This window comes from Periophthalmus magnuspinnatus, chromosome 8 (genome assembly GCF_009829125.3).
Source record: "Periophthalmus magnuspinnatus isolate fPerMag1 chromosome 8, fPerMag1.2.pri, whole genome shotgun sequence".
NCBI classification, from domain to species: Eukaryota; Metazoa; Chordata; class Actinopteri; order Gobiiformes; family Gobiidae; genus Periophthalmus; species Periophthalmus magnuspinnatus.
The window spans coordinates 5,837,821-5,844,007 of NC_047133.1; positions in this window are offsets into that span (position 1 = coordinate 5,837,821).

Sequence of the window (6,187 nt, forward strand, 5' to 3'; positions counted from 1 at the left end):
CAGGTCTAAACCAGGTCTAAACCAGGACTAAACCCAGACTAATGTGAGACAGACTTCACACCATTGTCTGTCTCACATCTGTGTGTCATGTTCCAGCTGCAGTGAATGTGTTCACAGCAAAATGGAGAGAAAACATCAACCACAGGAGGAGGAGAGAAGGAGAGAGAGAAGAAGAGGGGCAGAGAGAAGGAGAGAGAGAAGAAGAGGGACAGAGAGAAGGAGAGGGGCAGAGAGAAGAAGAGAGAGAAGAACAGGGACAGAGAGAAGGAGAGAGAGAAGAAGAGGGACAGAGAGAGGAAGAGGGGCAGAGAGAAGAAGAGAGAGAAGAACAGGGACAGAGAGAAGGAGAGAGAAGAAGAGGGACATGGAGAAAGACAAAGACAGAGAGGGACATAGGAGTGAAGTAAGAGGAAGAGAGAAAGAGACAGAGGAAAGAGGGTGGATGGAGAGTGAGAAGGAAAGATGGAAAGAGAGGGAGAGAAGAAAGAGGATGAGAGAATAAGAGAGGGAAGGAGGAGAGGGAGAGAGAGGGAGAGAGTTGAAGGGTGAGTGGGTGTAATGTGACGCCTCTGGGTGATGCTCAGTCAAAGTGAATCAATGTAAAGACCAGAGACCAGACCAGTCAGGTTTGGTTTGGTCTAGTCCTGTTTAGTCCTGTTTAGTCCTGTTTAGTCCTGGTCTAGTCCTGGTCTAGTCCAGGTTTAGTCCTGATATCAGCCTAAAATCAAATCTGAAAAAGGTGTCTGTGAGGAGAAAAACATAAATTGTGTGATTATTTTATTATTTTTTTGTAAATACAGTTGATTGACGTGTTTGTAACGACATAAATCTGTGACTTTATTTCATATTAAATGTTCTCTGTGGTGAAACATCAGAGCAGTGTCATCTTAAACAGGACTAAACCAGGACTAAACCAGGACTAAACCAGAACTAAACCAGGACTAAACCAGAACTAAACCAGGACTAAACCAGGACTAAACCAGAACTAAACCAGGACTAAACCAGGACTAAACCAGGACTAAACCAGGACTAAACCAGGACTAAACCAGAAATAAACCAAGACTAAACCAGGACTAAACCAGGTCTAAACCAGGACTAAACCAGGTCTAAACCAGGACTAAATGTGAAAACTCAAGACTCAAATCTTGTTTTTTTTCCTTAATGAACATCACATTTTTAAAGCTGCACTTTGTCTCACTCTGAGTCTAAATCTCTGATTTTGTGTCATTTTCAAATCACAAAAACTCAGAGACGCAAAGAACAAAATGTTATTTTCTTTTTATAGAAAATATTGTCACACCTGTAGCTCTACAAACACGACGTGATGGTTCAGTCGACGAGTTTAAAGAGAAAGAAGGAAGCTGTTTGAGGCAGACGTGAGAGGAACAGAGGAGGAGGAGAGGAGGAGGAGTTCAATGCACATTATATTAAAGAGAGAGAGAGAAAGGGGAGAAGTAAAGCAAAGAGAGGATGGAGGGAGGAGAAAGACGTGTTCACTGTACATTACATCAGTGAGAAGAGATAGAGAGAGGGAGAAAGAGAAAGGGAAGGAGGAGTTCAATTCAGGAGAAGACGAGAGAGAAGGGAGAGAGGAGGCAATCAATGCATTACATTAGAAGAAGAGGAGGAGTGGAGGAGAGAGAAAGGGAGAGAGAAATGGAAGGAGAAGGCGAGAGAGAAAGCACAAGGGAGGGAGAGAGAGATGTTCAATGCACATTACATCAAACAGAGAAAGAGATTGAAAAGAGAAGAGGGAGGTGAGAGAGAAAAAGGGGAGATGCGGAGAGAGAGAGACTGAAAAGAGAAGAGGGAGGGGAGAGAGAAAAGGGGGAGATGCGGAGAGAGAGAGAGAGAGAGAGAAGGAAGGGAAAGAAAGGGGAAGGCAAATGGAGAGAGGAGAGAGAACAGGGAAGGTAAGAGAGGAGAGTATGGAGAAAGAGAGGAAAAAGATAAAGAGACAGAGGGGAGGAAGATAGAGTTGGGTGAGAAGAGAAGGAGAAAGGAAGGGGGGATAAAAAGAAAAAACAATTTAGGGAGCCTAGGGAAAAGAGGGAGGGGAGAGAGAGACGGCAGGGAGAGAGTAATCCAAAAGAAAAAAGAAAGAAGATGAGAAAGTGAGTGAAAGAGAGAGATAGGTATAGGAAAAGAGAAAAAGAGAGGGCAGAGAGAGGAGAAAGGAGGAAATATGGAAGGGGAGAGGGGGGTGAGGGGGTAGAGAGATAGAGAAAGAGAGAGAAAAGGAAAGATAGAGAGATGGGGAAAAGGATGAGGGATGGAGAGGAGAAAGAGAGAAGGAGGAAAGGGCTAGAGGAGGGAGAAAGAGAGAGGGAAAGAAATATAGGAGGGAGGGAAACAGAGGAGGCATAGAAAAAGATTGGGGTGAAAGAGGGAAGACAGAAGAAAAGAGAAGACAAAGAGACAGACGAGGGGGAAAGTGAGAGGGAGTAACGAGGGAGGGGGTGGAGGAGAGTGAGGAGGAGGTGTGGATGGAGGGAGAGAGGGGGGTAGAGAGGAAGAGATGAAGGAGAGACATAGGAGATAAGAGAAGAGAGGAAAGAAAGAGACGAGGAGAGGACATAGGAGACAAGGGGAAAGGGAGAGACAAGGAGAGGATTGGGTGGGGGGAGAGGAAAGAGAAAAGGAAAGATGGAGAGAGTAAAGATGGAGAGCGACAGAGAGAGGGAGAGAGAGGGAGAGATCCGTTGTGTGGACAGTGTGATGTTGTTGTTTATCTCTGACTCTGAGCTGAGACACAAACTGCTCTGATTCACTCCTCACCTCACAGATCACTGTCAGAGGCAACGACACTGCTCTGTCTGAAGGAGGCGCTACACAGAACTCATGTGGTTTAGGTTTTAAGTCAGATGCCCTTCCCGTTCCACCTGCAAAGTCTAAGTCAAAGTCAAAGAGTATTAACTTTGACAAACTTGTATTCTGGACACATTTTATTAAACTAAAAATTGTTAAAATTGTCTAACAAACCAAGGCCAGGAGTGTATTGCCCGAAGACACAACAGCTGCTAGAGTGAGGTTTGAACTGGAAACCCTCTCGTTAAAGGGCATATTGATAAAACCTCAAACTAATATATTTTTGTAAAATACGAAAAGACTCACCTTAGCTGGAAGGAACATGGCTGAAGGTCCAGTCCCGGTTCTGCAAGTTCTGGCTGTTGTCCTGGTTTCAGGCCCAGTAGAGTCCTGGTTTAGTCCTGGTTTAGTCCTGGTTTAGTCCTGGTTTAGTCCTGGTTTAGTCCTGGTTTAGTCCTGGTTTAGTCCTGAGTCTGTCCTGGTTTAGTCCTGGTTCAGGCCAGTAGAGTCCTGGTTTAGTCCTGGTTTAGTCCTGGTTTAGTCCTGGTTTAGTCCTGGTTTAGTCCTGGTTTAGTCCTGAGTCTGTCCTGGTTTAGTCCTGGTTCAGGCCCAGTAGAGTCCTGGTTTAGTCCTGGTTTAGTCCTGGTTTAGTCCTGAGTCTGTCCTGGTTTAGTCCTGGTTTAGTCCTGGTTTAGTCCTGGTTTAGTCCTGAGTCTGTCCTGGTTTAGTCCTGGTTTAGTCCTGGTTCAGGCCCAGTAGAGTCCTGGTTTAGTCCTGGTTTAGTCCTGGTTTAGTCCTGGTTTAGTCCTGGTTTAGTCCTGGTTTAGTCCTGGTTTAGTCCTGAGTCTGTCCTGGTTTAGTCCTGGTTCAGGCCCAGTAGAGTCCTGGTTTAGTCCTGGTTTAGTCCTGGTTTAGTCCTGGTTTAGTCCTGGTTTAGTCCTGAGTCTGTCCTGGTTTAGTCCTGGTTCAGGCCCAGTAGAGTCCTGGTTTAGTCCTGGTTTAGTCCTGTTTAGTCCTGAGTCTGTCCTGTTTAGTCCTGGTTTAGTCCTGGTTCAGGCCCAGTAGAGTCCTGGTTTAGTCCTGGTTTAGTCCTGGTTTAGTCCTGGTTTAGTCCTGGTTTAGTCCTGATTCTGTTCTAGTCCTGGTTTAGATCTTGGTTTAGATCTTGGTTCAGCCCTGATTCTGTCCTGTTCTAGTCCTGGTTTAGTCCTGGTTTAGTCCTGATTCTGTCCTGTTCTAGTCCTGGTTTAGATCTTGGTTCAGTCCTGATTCTGTCCTGTTCTAGTCCTGGTTTAGATCCGGTTTAGTCCTGGTTTAGTCCCAATTCTGTCTTGTTCCAGTCCTGGTCTAGATCTTGGTTTGGTCCTGGTTTAGTCTTGGTTCAGACCTGGTTTAGATCTTGGTTTGGTCCTGGTTTACTCCTGATTCTGTCCTGTTCTAGTCCTGGTTCAGTAATGATGTAGTCCCAGTTTAAATCTTGATATAGATCTTTGCTGAGATCCTGGTTCAGACCCGGTTTAGTCCTGGTTCAGTCCTGGTTTAGTCCTGGTTTAGCCCTGGTGTAAATCCTGCTGTAGTCCTGGTTCAGTCCTGCTTTAGATCTCGGTTCAGCCCTGGTTCAGTTTTCGTCCCATATGTCGCCCCTCTGTCCCGCTCTGGGGGTGGATCATGTGACCAGGTCTGGAGCTAGTCCCGGTCCAGAGCCGCATGACCAGACTAGAACTGGACCAGGACCAGGCCAAAATATGCATGTCGTAAAGAAAAGTGACAACAGGAGGCGCCGTAGAGAAAAGGTCAGAGCGAAACAAAGAGGTCAGATCCCAGCAGGTGTCTGAGAGATGCACGTGTTTAATTATTACTATATATGAGGCTTTTCATGAGCTGAACTTAACCCAAACTAAACCAGGACTAAACCAGGATTAAACCAGGTCTGAACCAGGACTAAAGAAGGACTAAACCAGGACTGAACCTGGATTAAACCCGGGCTAAACCCGGGCTAAACCAGGACTAAACCAGGACTAAACCAGGACTAAACCAGGACTAAACAAGGACTACACCAGAACTGAACCTGGATTAAGCCCGGGCTAAACCAGGACTAAAACCAGGACTAAAACAGGACTAAACAGGACTAAACCAGGACTAAACAAGGACTACACCAGAACTGAACCTGATTAAGCCCGGGCTAAACCAGGACTAAACGTGGACTAAACCAGGAATAAACGTGGACTAAACCAGGACTAAACGTGGACTAAACCAGGACTAAACGTGGACTAAGCCAGGACTAAACCAGGGCGAACCAGGACCAACGTGGAGTAAAACCAGGATTAAACCAGGTCTGAACCAGGACTAAAGAAGGACTAAACCCAGGACTAAACCAGGACTAAAACCAGGACTAAACCAGGACTAAACCAGGACTACACGTGACTAAACCAGGGCTGAACCAGGACCAAACGTTGAGTAACGTGGACTAAACCAGGACTAAACCAGGACCAAACATGGACTAAACGTGGACTAAATATGGCTGAAACTAGGACTAAACCAGGACTAAACCAGGTCTAAACCAGGGCTGAACCAGGACTAAACCAGGGACTAAAACAGGACTAAACCAGGACTAAACCAGGGCTGAACCAGGACCAAACGTGGAGTAAACGTGGACTAAACCAGGAACTAAACCAGGACTAAACCAGGACTAAACGTGGACTAAACCAGGGCTAAACCAGGACCAAACGTGGTCTAAACGTGGACTAAATACGGCTGAAACTAGGACTAAACCAGGACTAAACCAGGACTAAACCAGGACTAAACCAGGACTAAACCAGGACTAAACCAGGGCTGAACCAGGGCTGAACCAGGACTAAAGAAGGACTACACCAGAACTGAAACCAGGATTAAACCAAAGAGAACAGATTTGTGGGATGGATTATTGTACATTTTCGCAGTTCCTGAAGGTTATGGAAGGGTTGCAGGACCAGGGGCACTTGGCTCTGTCTAACCCAGGGAGGGCGACCTATATGTGGGATGAATTATTGTACATTTTGGTGATTCCTGGGGGCCATGCAGCTCTGGTACCACTGGTGGTACTTGGGGGTACAGTGCTTAAGTCTATGCTCCTCACTACACTGCAGATTTAATCTCAGATTGTGGAACACTGCGCAGGGGGGACCGCCTACGGCCCATTTTAAATAATGCAAAATCCAAATGTTCATTTTTATTCAAATCTGTGCCCGTCCAATTCAATAGTCTACATGTATGGGGACAGACCATTACAGCAGGTTTTTGTCACTGAATTTACTATTGAGAAGCTTTGCACGCTGAATAAATCCAATGTCTTGTTTTGGTAAAATACTCAACAAAAGAAACAGGAATCCCAAACCTTATG